The 19,024-nt window shown below is 36.0% G+C and overlaps 1 long non-coding RNA gene across 1 annotated transcript in view; it reads left to right on the forward strand.

Annotated features, from left to right (window-relative positions):
* LOC115029897 overlaps positions 1–19,024 on the forward strand; it is a 39,558-nt gene that overhangs the window by 4,623 nt on the left and 15,911 nt on the right. Inside the window, exon 2 of the long non-coding RNA XR_003835473.1 lies at positions 13,645–13,675. This is a non-coding gene — a long non-coding RNA (uncharacterized LOC115029897). The remainder of the gene's footprint in view (positions 1–13,644; positions 13,676–19,024) is intronic.

Here is a 19,024-nt window from a genome sequence, read left to right on the forward strand (position 1 = left end):
CTCACAGTCAGCTATTGGATGGATCACAGGACCCCCAATGGAGGAGCTAGAGAAAGTACCCAAGGAGCTAAAGGGATCTGCAGTCCTATAGGTGGAACAACAATATGCACTAACCAGTACCCACTCCCTGGATCTCGTGTCTCTAGCTGCATCTGTATCAGAAGATGGTGTAGTTGGCCATCACTGGAAAGAGAGGCCCATTGGTCGTGCAAACTTTATATGCCTCCGTACAGGGGAATGCCAGTGCCAAGAAGTGGGAGTGGGTGGGGGAGCGTGTGGGGGACTTTTGGGATAGCATTGGAAATGTAAGTGAAATAAATACCTAATAAAAAAATAAATAATAAAAAAGAATATGAAAATTTGCTTGGAGAGCTAATTCAGCTGCTCAGAGCACTTGCAGCTTTTACAGAGGACTCACGTTAGGACTCACACACACACACACACACACACACACATGGCTCACCATTGTCTGTCATAACAGTTTAAAAGTTCTAGGAGATCTGTGCTGATTGCCCTGAAAATTCATGTGTTATACATACACACGATTGGGCAAAACATAGGTACCTAGGAAATAAAAATATCTTTTTTTTAAAGATAAACATAAAAGTTTATCTTGGGATTTTGTGAAATAGTTCTATTGTAATTATAGAAAATAAAATAATGAGTAGAAAAGCCAGTTTGTTCTTTCTTTGAACTGGAAGAGACATAAGGTAGAGATCTGCCTGAGAGCATGAAGGCTAGAGGATTCTGTAATGCCTCCATGGCATAGATGTATGGCGTCTGGGATAGACCTGACCTGTCTTAGCTCCCTCTGTGAAGCTGTAAACAGTGGCTCAGAAGCCTGGCACAGGGTCAGAGGCCACCAGAAAACTGACATATGTTCAATTTAATAACTTGCTGATTTTTGAGTTACCAAATGATAATCATTCATTTCATTTCTCAGCATTTCTAATGAATGTAAAACAATCACAGAATTCAATGCAAATTTTGAATTTAGTACCAATATGATTCATAACTTCACCTTTCCAATTCCATCATTTGCTAGAAGTTCTTTTCAATGTAGTCAGTATTATCCATAATTTCTTGCCTCTAATCTTAGGAGTGGTGAAAGACAACAACAGCAACCGAAAGCTTTTTCTAATCAATTCATCAAAAGCTTAGAGAGCTCAAATCAAGAGCCTTAGATATGGCTATCAGTTACTTATCTCAAGTTTTCAACAGAACGGTGTTTGCTTGCTTTTCTCTGACTGAGGGGTTGCTCCCTTAGGACAGTTGTGATGTAATGAGCCCTAAGTTGGGTTTAAATGTAAGAGAACAGCTTCCTTATGATCGCTAAGAAAAAAATTGTACCAAAGTGTCATGACTTAAAAATGTCAATGTTCTAGTAAATTTCAGTCAGAAAAAAAGTGGAAAATGTGCATATTACAAAGGGAATAAAAAGGAAACCTAAAGGAGACATCTGTTATTTAATGAGGAGAGAGGATCTAGGGGTGTAGGCAATGTAAGAAATAGAGTTGCAGATTAAATTACATTAAATCAACTTATATCACAGGTCTACCCTAGATGAAATTTTAAACTAAATGTGCCAGAATTATACAAAATGTGTGTGACAGATGTTCAGCTTTTTGTTTTGTTTGTTTGTTTGTTTTTTTTAAGAATTTAAAGGCATGAGATTAAAGACAATGACTGGATATTAGTGAGCATGCTCAGGTTAAAGTAGCATTTAATTAAAATGAACTCTTCCAACATATTCCTAAACTGATCATCTGCAAATTGCTCCAGGTCTTTCACAGAGATTTTGAAGAGAAAAATTTCTCACCAAACTTTCTGAATTTAGTTTTAGTTTTTGGTACATGAAAAAAAAAATGTACACAGTCTTACATTTAATGGTTTTGTCCAGGAAGTATATACTAAAACAAAATGAAACATTTGTGTGGGGTGTGTGTGTGTGTGTGAGAGAGAGAGAGAGAGAGAGATCTGATTATTATTATTATTATTAATTGTTTTTTCATTCTTTTCTTTTCTTTTTTTACACTCCAGACTTTAATCCCCTCCCGGTCCACCCTCTGACTTTTCCACATCCCCTACCTCCTCCCCACACCCCTGTCTCCACGAGGATGTCCTCACTCCCTCACCATCACCCCACCAGACCTCCCCACTCCTGGGGCCTCCAGTTTCTTGGGGGTTAGGTGCATCTTCTCTGACTGAACCCAGACCCAGCAGTCCACTGCTGTATATGTGTTGGGGGCCTCATATCAGCTGTTGTATGCTGCCTGGTTGGTGGTCCAGTGCCTGAGAGATCTTGGGGATCCAGGTTAATTGTTACTGCTGGTCCTCCTGCAGGGTCGCCCTCCTTCTCAACTTCTTTCAGCTTTTCCCTAATTCAACTGCAGGGGTCAGTAGCTTCTGGCCACTGGTTGGGTGCAAGTATCTGCATCTGACTTTTTCAGCTGCTTTTTGCTTTCGGAGAGCAGTCATGATAGATCCCTTTCCATGAATGTTCCATAGCCTCAGTGTCAGACCTTGGGACCTCCCCTTAAACTGGATCCCACTTTGGGTCTGTCGCTGGACCTTCTTTTCCTCAGGCTCTTCTCCATTTCCACCCCTGTAGTTCTTTCAATCAGGAATGATTATGGGTCAGAGTTTTGACTGAGATCTGATTTTTAGCATAGCTTTTCAAAGCCAGACAAAAAAGACTCTGTTACATAGTTATGTGTATAAGGGCTTTCTCTCATAAAACATTTGGACTTTGAGATACTTTTCCCTTTCAAATTAGTATAGTGCATCTGTCTTGAGTCTTGTTTTTCCTTTGTACCTGGAGTTTGGCCTGTGGCTCTCTTCACATATAGTACCCCATATTCTGTGGTCTTGCTGCTAAAGTGCTTTCCATTTATGTCTTGAAAACACGGCTTCCAAATTAACTCTCCTACCCGGCATCATTTTTTAGGCAATTTCTGGAATGGAGGATGCACAGTCTTCCCTTCATTGGCCCTTCTCATTTGACACAGAGCAAAGTGGAAGAATATTTCCATACTATGTATTAAATAGAATTAGTTTGTATTTACAAATTTAGATGGGATTATATCTCATTTTGTAAAGAATGAGGACATGTAACTATTTTAATCAACTGTAAATCACTGTTTTCATTTATATACATACTGAAAGTCCCTTAAGTTCCCAAAGTAAAGTGTTATCTCACTTCTGGATGTTTATTGTGACTGGCTTTTCATAAACTTAATTGGACACATTGAGATGAACCTCTAAAAAAAGGTAAAATCTACAAAATCATCTTTGCACTTATCCTTAACTATTGGAAGTCAGATAAAATATTTAAAAACTTTGATCTGAAATTTCAGAAAAACAATGTTTATGTAATATGTTGTGGATGCTAAGTATATCTTACAATTTGAAGACATTGCTCAAGACATTTAGATATAGCAAGCCCTGACTTAAGATGTTTCCATACTTGGGATTACTGGGCACTAAGAGTAAACCACAGCCCCAAATCACTTTGATGTTATGCCAAGTACTGATGTGAGGCCTTGTTCAGTATGCTAAATGTATTTCATGAGTTTTGCAACCACGTACTTTTTGATTTTTAAAGGAATTCTCTTTTTTAAACCAAGAGGCATTTCTGTTTCCAAAAAAACTTTGCATAACTTGCTCTTCCCTGACAAGAGAAGGGAAAGGGAAGAAAAAAAAAAAGCATTTTTAGCCTGAACTCTGGACAGATAAAAATGGAATGTCAGGGAAAATCATTCACAATACATTGTTATTAATACTGTGTGTGATTTAGGATTCAAAATCAATCGGACTCATTGAAATTTTAGAATTCCATTTCTTTGCTTATAGATTTTTTTCTTTTATTGAAAATGATTTTTCATATAATATAACTTGGTAACAGGTTTTCCATCCCTCTACTTCTCCTAGATCCTCCCCCCATCTACCCACCCATATAGATAATTTGTTTCTCATTAGAAAATAAAACATTTTAATAAATAATAATAAAATAAAATAAGGTAAGATAAAACAACATCAACAACACCAGAATATGACAAGGCAAACAAAAGGAAAGAGCCCAAGAGAAGTCCCAAGACACAGACACACACACACACACACACACACACACACCACAGAGAGAGAGAGAGAGAGAGAGAGAGAGAGAGAGAGAGAGAGAGAGAGAAGAGAGAGCACGTGCACGAGAGAGAATTATTTGCACATTTAGGAATTCCATGAAAACATTAAACAGGAAGCCATAATATATACATAAAGAAAAAGTAGGGTGAGAAAAATTAATTTAAAAAGATACTAGCTGAGCAGTGGTGGCACACGCCTTTAATCCCAGCACTCGGAAGGCATAGGCAAGCAGATCAAGGCCAGCCTGGTCTACAGAGTGAGTTCCAGTACAGCCAGGGATACACAGAAAAACCATGTCTCCAAAACCAACCAACCAAACAAACAAAAAACAAAAACTCATATAAACAAAAAAGATACTAGATAAACGATAAGAGCCCTCCCATGACCTTATGAGACAAGGGACCTCCAAAGATGCTTTTGAATTTATTTTCTGTTGGTCATCTACTGCTGAGCATGTAGCCTACGCTTAAAAGTAGTTTTTCCTCAGGAAGACACTCTTGGAAGAAACTAAAATTTCACTTGCAAGTGCTTATCAACTGGAGATAGCTTCTGATTTAGAGATTAGGGCATGTGTCCACTTCTTTCAGCTCTAGAACCTCAGCTATTTTGTACCCATGCAGGTCTTGAGTCTCTGTGAGTTCAACTGTGCATTGATCATGGTTTTGTAGTATCCTCCATTCCCTTTGGCTCTTACATTCTTTTTGCCTCCTCTTCCGTATAGTTCCCTGAACAATGAGGAGAACTTGATGGAGACATCCCATTTAGGACTGAGTGATCCAAGATATCTCATTCTCTTAATATGTCTGACTATGGGTCTCTGTATTTCTTTCTGTATTCTGCAGGAGGAAAGTTCTCTGCTCATGGCTAAGCAATGCCCTGATCTATGAGTATAGCAAATTGTCATTAGTAGTCATTTTATTGTTATATTCCTGTAGTAGAACAGGAGTGTTTGGTTCTAGAAGCAGTGTTGGGTATGGGTTGCATCATGTGGAGTGAGCCTTAAGTCAAATCAGATATTGGTTGGTTACTCCTACAAGCTTTGGCAAGATCTTTAAACTTGTTTTCCTAAAACAGTCTAGTTGGATTGGTAGCTAGATATATCTTTATAATTTTGCATAGTTTGGAAGTAGAAGTTTATAGGACTATTTACCAAGTGAGAACATTTACATGTGATACCTTGTATGTGACCATTAAATTAAGATGAAGTAAACAATGACATGCCTTATACGCATATGACCACAGAACTCATTGAACCTAGAGAAGTCGAACTGGTGCCTACATGGAATTTTCACTCATGCATCCTCATCTCTGGTGCAGAAAAGTACTCTTCAAGTTACTAACAGAGGAACTAAGACACAAACACAACCACCAAACTTTTGATCTACAATCTGCCCTGCCTGGAAAATATGCTCAGACAATAGTAGCACAGAACATATGAGAGTGGCCAACCAATGTCTGATTTTACCTCAGGCACACTCTAAGAGAAGGAACCCATACCCAACAATGCTTGGGTAATCAAGAACCAAAGTCTAGATAGCCCAGAGACCTAGGGTTAAGCCAAACACTACTGTTCTAAAAATATTCAGCAAAATGACTTCTGAAGTTATTTTGTTATACTCATAGATCAATGCTTTATACAGTCACCCTCAGAGAGGCTCCTTGTGGCAGCAAGTGATACAGAGACCCATAGACATTATGTTGAGAGAGAATCTAAATTGGAGGTCTCTATTGAAATCTGTCCTCTCAGAGCTCACTCAGGAAATCCTGTGGACGAGGAGATTGAAAGACTTGGAAGAACCAGATGGATGGAGGACACGAAGAGAACAAGGCTCTCTGAATCAAATAAGCAAGGCACACATGGGAGTGAAGCAGCAAGCACAGGGCCTACAAGGGTCTGTACCAGATCTTCTGCATACTTGTATATTGTAGTTGCCAATGTAGTATTTTTATGGGACTCCTGATTGTTAGACTAAGAGGGCCTCTGACACTTGTGCCTGTTCTTGGGACTTTTTCTCCTGTTGGTTTGCCTTGTCTAATTTCAATATAATAGATTTTGCTTTGTAATATTGTATTTTATTTTGTCATGTTTGGTTGCTATCTCTTAGAAACCTGTTCTTTTCTAACAATAGGAGGCAAAACTGCAATGAATCTGTAGGAAAGGTGAGATGGGGAGGAACTAAGAGGAGGTAGGGAGGGGAAGCTGTAATCAAAATATATTGTATGAGAGAAGAATCTTTTCAGCAAAAAAACAGTAATGTAAAAGAATCTCTCTCTCTCTCTCTCTCACACACACACAAACACACATGCATATCTATATGTATATCTATCTATATCTATATGTGTGTGTGTATGAATCTCTTTATATTGTAAGTGTATTACTGAGTATATTCATTTTGAAAAATGAATACAAAATGTTTTAAAATATGTTGGCCGACCAGCAAGGAAGAGAATCTCTGTATAACCACTGATTGCTGACTCATCCAAACACTCTCAGTATTCTGATAAAAATATCCATTGTAAAATGTACTGATAATCAACAAACTATATGGGTCACCTACAAGCAGAAGGATTAAAAAATGTTAAGCCTCCCAGTCACCCTTCCTGGCCAGTGTGCATGGACATTCACCCAGCTTACTGCAAACACATTGCATCCTATTAGATACGTTTGTCTTCATACTGTTTATCACTACTGTAATCTGTTGCCTTAGCAGATTCTTTTTAAAAAATAATGGCATGAAGCAACAACCTGAGCACATTAACTTATAGATATAATAGAAGTTCAGATGAGGAACTATTCTAAAATCAGGGAGTCTAGAGACTTCAGATGGCAATCCACTTTCTCACTTTCTTCCAGAATCTAAAGTCTGACAACTTACCTTGGATCTTGGCTATTTCCTTCATTCAAAGAGAGAGCAATATACCAAGGGAGACCCTCTATATTGAATCAACCTCAGTTTGGCCTTTCCATTTTCCTGTCAATGTTTAATGAATTCTTGTGACCACCATGGAAAATCCAGAACAGTTTATAATTCCCTCAAGTAACTAGTTAACAGTGCTTTCAAATCTACAATCTAAATTCCCACTTAACATATGAAAGTTCACCAACACATTCTGAGGATGGATATGGACATCTTTGAAAACCATGATTCTGTCTATCAAAACTACAAATCACTGTTTATTTTTCTACATATTTTGTATAAACTAATGCAGAATCATAATCATGTTTGTCTTCTAAGAATTTTTTATTGGTGGAATGAGACATAAATGCATAATAATGTATCTAAAATGCTGATTGCTGTGACTTTCAGCTCCCAGTAGTCCTACTACTTTATGTTGATTAGGCTGAGAACAATTCTGGACTTATGGAAAAGTCAAATAAAGGATACTGGCTTGCCAGCTTTATGGGAATAAGAACTAGAAAGAATTTGGATTTGTGTAGACCTGTAGAAACCACACACTAGGCTACCAGGTATAAAGCCAGGTAAAGCAGGAAATGACCTACACAAATTGCATATTACTAGATACACACACACACACACATAGACACAAACACACAATTAATATTTAAAATAATAAGAATATCACAAAATGTTCGTGAATGAAATATAAAATAAAACCCACAAATATCCAGATTAAAAATTAGCAAAAGGAATTAGTAGACATTTTTCTAAAGACAACATAAAAACATTTAAAATATCCAGCATAACTAGTTATCATTAAGTGAACAGAGAAATGCAAATCAAAACTACAGAGAGCTACAACTTCACACCTGTTAGGATGTTGTCAGAACATCAACTGATAAGTATTTGTAGGGTACAGATTAAATGAGCACTTGTATAATGATGGTGGGATTTTAAATTGGTAAAGATATTCTGGAATTACTATACAAAAGTTAAAAATAGTGTGACAGGTACATCCCACCTCATTTCACCATTTTTCCAGGTGTGACAATAATCTGTGTTGGTAGGAAGGTGATTTGGTTAGGGCATTATAAAGATTGGGACACATTCACACATGTATACACAAAGGGAGGGAGAGAGAGAGTATTAAAATAATATTTTCTAGTCTGTGACAACATGAGAGGAGTTTGATGACATTGCAATTAGGTAAAATGTGATTTGGACTTGCCCAAAACAAACACACTCAGTGACTGCTTAGTTGCACACTCTAAGACTCCTTAAATTTTATTTTTGCAACCTTGTTATGTCAATGTGGCACACAATGTCTACAGTCCCTGCATTTCCAAGACTTAACATTTCTTTCACAAGCTATTTAAAAAAATGTGCTTACCTATCTAGAAAATTTTCAGGTGCAGAGGGAAATTATTTTTTCTAATACAAATAAGACATATTAAAACTAACATAATAGTGTTACCAACTTTTAAAGGGTAAAAATCAGTCCTTTGTGTGAAAAATATAAACTAAATATCTTAGGATAATTTTTGATTTTGCTTTCAATAATTTATTTATTCACTTTACTTCCAGGTAGCAGCCCCACCTACCTCCTCTCCTCCCACCCCCACCCTCACAACTTCCTCCCCACATCACCCCTCCCTTTTTCCTTAGAGAAGGAGCACCAATGCCCTTGGGTATTGACCAGCCCTCAGACATCAAGTCCCAGCAAGACTAAGCACATCCTCTCCCACTGAGGCAAAACGTGTCAGCCTAGCTAGGGGAAGAGGATCCAGTGGCAGGCAACAGAATCAGAGACAGTCACCCCCAGATACTATTCCAACTGTTAAGAAATCCATATGAAGACTAAGGTCTATATCTGATTCAAATGTGTAAGTGCTCCAGGTTCAACCCCTGTAGGCTCTTAGCTTAGTGGCTGAGTCTCTTTGAGCCTATGGGCCCAGGTTATTTGACTATCTAGGTCTTCTTGTGGTGTCCTTGATCCTCTGGCTCACTTTTGACAAGACCCTACAGCTCCCCCTGATGTTTAGCTGTGGGTGTCTGCCTCTGTTTCCATCTTCTGATGAATGAATTCTCTTGAGACCCAGTTAAACTAAGCTCCAATCTACAAGGATAGCAGTGCATCATTTATATGCCAAGGGTTATTTGTCTCTAAAGTTGGAACAGTCATTGATTGGCCATTTCCTCAATCTCTGCTCCATCTTTATCTCTCCTCATCTTGTAGGCAGGACAGATTTTAGGTGGAAAGTTTTTGGGTAGGCTGATGTCCCTCTCTCTCCACTGAAGGTCCCTCCTGGATACAGGAGCTGGCTACTTCAGTCTCCATATCCCACCACTGCTAGGAGTCTCAGTTATGGTCACCCCATAGTCTTCCAGGGGCTCTCTCATCCCAGGTCTCAAGCTAGTCCTAGATATACTCCCCACCAAATTCTCTCTCCCTGCCAGCCATCTCCCACTCCCCTGTCCCCACAACTGATTCCTCCCCTCATCTGTTCCCAGTCCCCACAACTGATTCCTCCCCTCATCTGTTCCCCTCCTTACTCCTTCTCCCACCCAGTTACTTCCCTCCCTCCAGCTCCAATGTCTATTTTATTTTCCCGTCTTAATGAGATGCATTTAAATAAATCAACTAAATATCTTAGACAGTTGTTTTATTATTTTACATTAGTGGGTGTGTAATTAAGCACTCAAATTATAGTGAGGAGTCTGAGTACAAAATATAGTTAGGATCTCATCTGAGAGCCCAAAGCTCTGAAGTGGCTCCGAGTCCAAACCTAGGATCTCTATTAGTTTGACACTTCAGTTATTGCTGAGCCTTTGTGCCTGTTTTCCATACGTGTTATACTTGTGAAATGGATCATTTAAACTGAGAGCCATATGAGGATGTGGCATTTAAATATTAAATGCTACGATAAATGCAGATGAGTGGGTCCTCTGAAGAAATCTGAGTAAATCTGACATAAACCCAATCTTTTCACAGCGTATCTCCAGTACAAGAAAAGCCTCAGACCCACTCTCTAGACACAGTTTTGATATATTACAAAACCTGTGGGTCTTTCTAGTGACCCTGTGTTCACACAAGTATTTTACATATAGACAACAATTATAAATCTTCTAAACTTGTCCTATTATTTTTGTAAAGATTTCTTCTTCTTTTTTTTTTTTTTTTTNGTTTTTCGAGACAGGGTTTCTCTGTGTAGCCCTGGCTGTCCTGGCACTCACTTTGTAGACCAGGCTGGCCTCGAACTCAGAAATCCGCCTGCCTCTGCCTCCCGAGTGCTGGGACTAAAGGCGTGCGCCACCACGCCTGGCTAAAGATAGCTTCTTGAGCTCTAGATAGGATATAAATCAAACATAGAATTTCATCATGTAAGGTATATGACTGTACTCTAAGTTATTATCAACATTACTTTTCATCAGAAGTGATTTAGTGTAGAGTACATAGAGCTGTACTTGTTTTTGTCTGTCATTGTGTGTGTGTATGTGTGTGTGTGTGTGTGTGTATGTTTGTTCATATGTGTACATGAGTACACTTAAGTCTAGATGTTTGTGGAGATCAGAGAACAACAATGTCTGTCACTTTAGAGGTGTTATCTGTATTGATCTTTAGAGATCTGGTCTCTAACTTGACTTCAACTCACTGATTGCACCAGTCTGGCTGTCTAATGTTGCCCACATGATCCCATGTCTCTACCTCTTCAGGCAAGGAATTAGAAGATCAATAACATAGCTATTTCATCTGGGTTCTTGGGATCAAATTTAGGTCCCCGTGGTCATAAACCAGGTACTTATAAACTGGGATATCACCACTGCCCTACATTTGCCCATAAGATATGTAATAGCTTTGATATATTTTTAAAGTATTCATGCAATTTCTTATAACTAAAACCTATAATCTGTAATGTAGCCTCCATGAAGTGGTCTTGGAAACTGCTCTGAAATCCAACTTCCACATTTGGATTGATTACTACTTCATAAAATAAAGAAACACTGACATGCAGGCAAACTACTCATGGAATAATTAGGTATCATGTACTGTAAACAGATATTTTCCATATGCAATCAGAAACTTAAATTAAATTAGAATTTATTTATTTATATTAATTTCCCAAACAATGTGCTAATGTTACATTTTGGAAAACTATATGCTTACACATTCTTGTTAACATGGACGACACTTTCATGTCTAAGCTAATACCAAGTCATTTGCCTGAAGTGTATTAAGAGTTCATAGAAAAGAAGCAGCCATGACAAGAGTGGTATGTATAAAGTCAAATAAGTGCTGGACTTGTTTTCTTTTGTTATTCTTCATGTTTGAAAACTGCAGAAAACACTTTGTCTTTTGAAGTTGGCTCCTGTACCTCCTGCTAATCCTTTTCAGTAGGAAGAACACAGGAAGTTGCTCCAAAGGCTGCCAATTCATCTGTGCAGGTCTTCTCTCTAGAGGCTGGAGGCTGAGGTCATCTATGCTCTCTTCCAGCTGGCTGTGCACCATAAGGGCCTTTTCCTGCATGGGACTCTGACTGGCATTTGGATATAATAGTAACAAGAAGTGGCTCACATATAACGTGCCCTCCATGTGTGCTCATCACAATTTTTAAATAAATTAGAATAGTTTATTTAAAAGCATCTGCAAAAATATTCCAACAAGAGAAAAATGTAAATGCCAAAAAATGTAAATACAAAAAAATAGTTCTAGCATTATTTTCCAAGTCTTCTTTTGTCTTTAATGCATCAAAAATGTCTTTCTTCTGTGCTCAGTCCTTTTCCAATCCCTTCATCTCCCTTGACCTTGTAATGGAGTGCTTCTCACCTGTGTGAGTCATTTCCCCATAGTGCCACTGAATTTCTCTTTTTTGAAATGCAGTCAATTCTAATTTTCTTCCTTTAAATCTATTTATTTTTCAGTTTATTTCCCATGTTGACATTCTATGGTTTCTATCTAATCAATTAATCACCATTAGACATCTGTAAAACATCTGAGCCTCATAATCCTAAGTTTCTGCTTCTCTTTCTTCCTTATATTACAAACCGAATTGATGCTATACGTTCCAGCAGTTACACTTACTTCTTTTTTACTTCTGTCCCATCTTTGGCTGGTATAACCCTTGAGTGGGTGAAAACTTAATAAGTGGTGGAGCGAGTAAACAGACCTCACAAATGAGTGAACACATCGATCGTAAGGTCTGCACACCAGGCACTGCAGACAGCTGAAGAAAAGGATGATGGAAAGGATTAATTTATTCATAATTTTTACTCTAACAGTAATTGTAATAACCATTTTACTCATTATTTGATGACTATTTTAAATTGAAAGGTTGTATTATAATGTGATGAACATGTTACTAAAAAATAAGTTCCTATACTAATAATTGATAATACCAATCCCAACTCAAAATTAATGATTCAAAGCACTTCAATTTTTTATTAGCCCCTTTACATTCTTATAAAATTAGGAGCTAAAACTATATGTATATAGTTACAAACATATGAAAATATTTATAAAATTAAATAGTATAGTTTTATATATCTTATTTCTGTTGAAGCCATTAATTTTAATTTTTCTGGTTATCAGCATTTATTTTAAAAATTGTCAATGAAACTCATAAACAAATAGTTATAGTGATTGATTTAATAAATGCTCAAGAGAAATTACACAGAAACACAAAACTTTCTCTTACATGTGTCTATTTTTAATTTCCTACTTTGCTCCTGGCCACAAACAACATGTCAAGGCTACCTGTCACACATATATACTCTGCCTTCCATCCTGGTAACAGTCAAAAGAGATGAAGGCATTTGACTTACAAAGAAAATGGCCTGATAAGAACATTGTGGAATATTTCTACTGTGAAATGATCAGTATGATATCTACCTGGTGCCCTCAATGACTCTGCTCTTTATGAACCAGTGTTCAAAACGGAAGCATAGCAGTCAGACCCAGGAGTGTTAATTAAATCTTAGTATCAGAAAGGACCTTTATGGACAACTTTAAGGCTGTATCGCTTCATATCCAAATCAAACCTGCATGAGGTTTGCTTTGTGTATCAACTGTGCTTTCCACTGAGTAGTTTAAATTTAAAATAACAATGAGTTTTTATGCTTTTGCTCCTTCTCTATATAGAAAGGCATTCTTCATTAAACAAAAGGTCAATTATTTTTGGAATCCATGCGTTATCTTTATAAGATATTTTGCTTGTTTGAGTTTCAGTTATTGGACATTTACTTTGCCGGTGCTATTTCAGAACTCCTATAATATATTTCACTGTTGCATATATATATCAAATTTGTCTAGTGTTCACATTCTATAGTGAAATTCAATTTACTATTTATTTGACATATTTGAAGTTTATCTTTATATAGTAAAAAACCTATGCTATTTAGGTTGACAATCACTTCAGATATCAGACAACTTCAATAAATTAGACTTACATATAAAGAACTCAAGCATTTTTCATGCCCAAATGTTGCAAGGCTTCAGCAGCTAACATTGGAAAGAAAGCCACTAGTAGAGGGAAGAAAGAAGTTTCACTTTCTCTGCTTGGTAGGTCTATAAATCTCCAATATGATGGTGTAATTTTTGTTACACTTGCAGATCAATGAAGACTTCAAAATCTTGAAAGGAGGTAAGTGTTCATCCTTTCCTGTGTCTTATTTTCCTAAGGTTTACTAAGCATCTCCTGTCATCACCCTAAAGGCTCTCTCTGGCCTCTCCTTGGGCAACACTGTATCTAACACTTATTCCTAAGTCAAGTGTGTGAATAAAAATAAATGGCAATGTAGCTGGAATCCATGTTTCATCTGAACCAAGAGAGAAGCCACTCTATTTTTCAGGATTTCGTGGTCTATAGCAGAGGTGTGGACTCATCACCAAGGTAGTACATGGGTTCATCTTTTGCTAGACAGCAAATATTACCTGAAAAAATAAAGTCCAACTTTGAAGGACTTTATAATAAAGTCTGGAAAATATATTATACAGTAAAGGATTAAAAATAGCAATGAAATGTATAACACTAATGTACATGTGTTTAGGTCTGTTATTGGGATTCTGACAGTAGCCTTTAGATAAGAAGAGGACCAGAGAACAAATATTCTTGTATATTATTATCACAATTTAGGGAATATGTCATTTCAGTTTTCTGTCCAAGTTTTGATAAACCTACATTGAACATCATAAGTTCATATGATTTAATTTTGAAGCAGAATATTTTGTCCTTTTGTTGTTGTTGTTGTTTAGGACATGCATTTAAAAAAGAAAAACTCTAAAGTCCAAATGGTAATTTTAGAATTAATAAGATTGGTATACCAGAATCTTGACCCTGATATTATAGTCATAGCATTACAGACAAATGTGACAATGCTTTTTATTCAACTGTGTGTGGTATTACATCCTAGCCTATATTTTACTCTGGCCCTTGGTATCAAAATAGCAAACAATACTAAAACATTATCTGATACATTAATTCCATCGAGGTAATTTTCAATTATATTGTCAGAAAATAGATTTTCATGTTTAATTTAATTAAAAAAGAAGAGAGATGTTTTGGATTTCTAGCTGACATGAACATTTCATTCTCATTAAATCCATTTGTAAGTATGACTACGATTTGAGACATATTGTGGAAATACCAAAAATGCCAGTTTTTCTCTTATGAAACACATGACTCAATCCGAGGAAAATCTATGAAACTATTACATCATATATAAGGAAAGAAATTTCAATGATTTTATTTATAAAAAAAAATTAACAATGGGCTGGAGAGATGACTCAGTAGTTAAGAGTACTTGCTGTTTTGTTTGTTTTGGTTTTGTTTTTCAGAAGACCAGGGTTTAATCACCTGAATCTCCATGGCTGCTCACAATTCTCCATAACTCAATTTTCAGGGGATCTGATGTTTTAGTTTTTTTCTGACCTCCAGAGCACCAGTCATACACAAAATTAATTCTCTCTCTCTCTCTCTCTCTCTCTCTCTCTCTCTCCCTCTTTCTCTTTTTCCTTCTCTCTCATGCACACACATCATCAAATACACAATAAAATAAAAAACAATAAAATATAAAATTATGTATGAACAATTAAAAACAATAGATATCCTAGCAACAAACTAAAAACGCTGCTTTAATAAACCTTGTCTTCAGTACATTTCATAATCAATTAAGTTCCTTTAAAATATACTTGATTTTCAATGGGAGGTAAGATGTTGCATATGTTAAAGTGCAAACATCATATATACTCTCTGGTTGGATTTAAATCTAAATTCATTTATAATAAAGTATTTGTCAATTTCACTTTTTATTTTTAAAAAGTTGTAAAGGAAGTCTACAAAAATCTTTTCATTGGCAATGAGACTTCTATAAAGCTTCTATATTGTAGGAAATTTATCAGCTATTTAGAGATCCAAATTGGGAAAAACATTTATTGTACATTTTATTTTATCTTAGTGATAATACATTTGTCAATTGGTTCAAAAAATAATTATCCACAACCTTAGAAATAAGACCCATAAATCAGTTTCTTGTTCCTCAATCTTCTGGTAGAAATTAGATTCTGAGGATATAATAATGGACTTAGTATTTAGCATTCTTTCTTATGATGATTTCTTAAGATTTTGCATGTTATTCATTCTCATTTATTCCCTGACTGTTTTCCTTTTAATATTTTATTCTTTATTCTATATCTGTCTCACTGAAATTGTATATTAAATTTTGTTGATCTGTTGCCATTGCTTATCCAAGTAAAAGCATACACATCTGCACTCTACACAAATAGGAAAATTAAATCACTCTAAAACCTCTTTTATTATTTGATTTATAGTAAAATAATTACATCTTATATCTAAACAGATAGCAAATATTCTAACATGTGCTGTCTCAATCTCAGTCTATGCCAAATTATATTCTGGACTCAACTCTCTACAGAAGAAATGCATAGCACTCTTGTTATCTTTGTCTATTTATATAATTTATGTTTGAGAAATTTTCAAACAATAAAACATAACACCAATAATTTTGAAATAATTGACTCCACATGATAGGAATATGCCTTTTTTCACAATTTTATGCTTTTTCTTCCACATGAAATATAAGTGTTTTATCAAATAATGCTGTCATTATTTGATATAACTGTTCTGTCATAGAATGTTTTGCCATATCATGTTTTAATTTAAGTGAACAATGAATAGCCTTTCATTTTATAAAAATATGGAATAGTAAAATACCCTATTCTTTTAGACTTATTGCCTCCCATATTTGAAAGAAAAACATTATAGAAACATTTTGTCTGAACACTGCTTAATAATGCGTAATTCCTTATCTTTGTTATGTATATTAAGGTGGTTTTCAGGAAATAGTAGTTGAATTAGAAAGTTTAGACTCCTGTTTCCACCCACTTATTAAATGTGATTTGATTGAGTGACTACAGTGGATTGCAGTTTTTCTGATAATAAAAGGTAGTGCAGTGAACACACAGAGCACTGTAAGCTCACAAAGTCTGAACACCTGGATAACAATGAACAGTCTGAAGATCAGTAAGTGGCAGAATAGTTTCCAAGTTGTTCAGTTTGGTCTAATCCTTTCCTAAGAAGCTCATCTTGTCTGAAAGTGCCTCTTAGAACTCTTTACTGCTTATATATGCATGGAGAAGATGAACATAGCCAGTTTCAGGGAGTTCCTTATCCTCTGAGTCCTTTACTTTTTTAGCTTAATGAGCTTCCTTGCAGCAAGTAATGTTTCACTTCCTCTTAGAATATCCTTGTTTTACCTCCCTGTAAAGTTCCTGCCTTAAAGTCCCCAGTTGTGTTCTTTCTCCTTTCATATCCCAGTCTTAATGAGCTTTAGTCTAAGATGGAAGGCTTTTATCTCAGAGGAAACATATACAAACATGAGTGACCTGGCTACTCATTCTTTTCACTTTTCTTATCCACAGGTAATGGGTACTAAGTGCACTTACGGTTTTGACGTTTTCAATTTTAAAGGCTATTTCATAAATATAGACACTTTAAGAAAGAGCATAACTGTTCCTGTATGTTCAATATGAATTTATTAAATGACATACATGTTCATATATATTGTCTATATTCACATATGTATAAGCATGCTATATATATATTATTTATATGTGAACATAAAAAATATGCAGACAGATATTATTCACTAAGAGCAAAGCCTGTATATGTCTTGTGTATGCATGCCTAGATCACTGAGAATAGTGCCTAGAAGAAACCCCTGATGGTTTTATCAGCTATAAAATTTTTCTAAAAATGATATTTAAAACATATTAAATAAGCTGGGTGGTGGTGGTGCATGTCTTTAGTCCCAGTACTTGGGATGCAGAGGCACAGGGATTTCTATGAGTTTGAGGCCAGCCTGGTCTACAAAATGAGTTATAGGAAATTCAAGGCTACATAGAGAAACTCTGTCTCAAAAGCAAACTAACTAACTAACTAAAACAAAAAGCAAAAGGCCAAAGGCAAAGAACAAAACAAAACAAAACAGAAAACCAAACCAAACCAAACCAAACGGGACAAACACAATCACAGACATATGAAACAAAATAAGAGTCAAATTTTATATTTTTAACTAAAAACCTTTCACTGCCACCTTATGATTATAACAGCACCATCATTGTAGTTCAGGCTATAATTATTCATGTAGCATAAGAACAAAGGCTACGAATCTACAAATAATCTGTAATAGTCAATTAAATGGGACGTTTAACATAGGAGACAAAGATTGTTATTGTCTGGTAACAGGACACATATCTAGTTCTAGTAGATAACTAAATTTCTCCTGTTTACCTCTAGGTAACCTCATTATACCTTGATATGTAATATGACACCAGTTAATCTGTTTATGAAATATAAATCATATTAATTTTTGTCTCTTATTATTAAGTAAGCAAGTAAAAGATGGAGAAAATTAATGCATTCTATTGTAACTCACTACCTAAGTGAGCCACTAAGTTAACAGTTATTTTAAAGAATGTAATTTCAAAAGTAAGTAATTTATTAACATTAACAGTATAATCACCAAGAATTACTTACGGATTACAAAGAGTATTATAGGTACAGTGAGATAAGCATAAGAGTACCTGTATCAACCATTATAAATCATTTATACTAATACATAAGTCAGACAGAAATAAGACTCTTGATTTAAACTCAGCCTTGGATCTCATACTTTGTTTACTGTGATTAGTTTCTAAAGTGGGATCACCTTTGAAATCCATCTGCAGGTGATACAAGATGAGAATAACGATGCAAATAAAAGACAAATTTGACAAGAGGTCTATGAGTACAGATCAACCAATAGAACTTTCCAGAAGGGTTGAAACTACAATGTGAAAGGAGTCTTTTGGCACCTGCTTTTCTGCTGAAAGTCTCTATGGCTGTGACCCAAATCCTAGACAAGGACAACAGAGAGATAGATGAATGCAATTTCATGTTTGGAATAATATCATTTGTTGCTAGTTTCTTGTATATCTGGTGAAACAACTTAACACATGGAGATAAAAATCTGTGGTACCATGTCCCACAGTACAATGCTTCATAAAATATCTATTTAGGATTATACTTATAAGCTCATTTTATTATATGTACTTTTAAAGGGTAAGACCAGTGAAAGAACAGTCCATGGAATAAAATTCATTACAGTGAAATGCCTTTGCCTATAGAGATGAATAGAATTACTGATTATCATTGTACTGGCTGGTTTTGTGTGTCAACTTGACACAGGCTGGAGTTATCACAGAGAAAGGAGCTTCAGTTGAGGAAATGTCTCCATGAGATCCAACTGTAAGGCATTTTCTCAATTAGTGATCAAGGGGGGGAGGGCTCCTTATGGGTGGTACCATCTCTGGGCTGGTAGTCTTGGGCAGACTGAGCAAGCCAGGAGAAGCAAACCAGTAAAGAACATCCCTCCATGGCCTCTGCATCAGCTCCTGCTTCCTGACCTGCTTGAGTTCCAGTCCTGACTTCCTT

Source organism: Mus caroli, chromosome 18 (assembly GCF_900094665.2).
Source record: "Mus caroli chromosome 18, CAROLI_EIJ_v1.1, whole genome shotgun sequence".
Taxonomy (NCBI): Eukaryota; Metazoa; Chordata; class Mammalia; order Rodentia; family Muridae; genus Mus; species Mus caroli.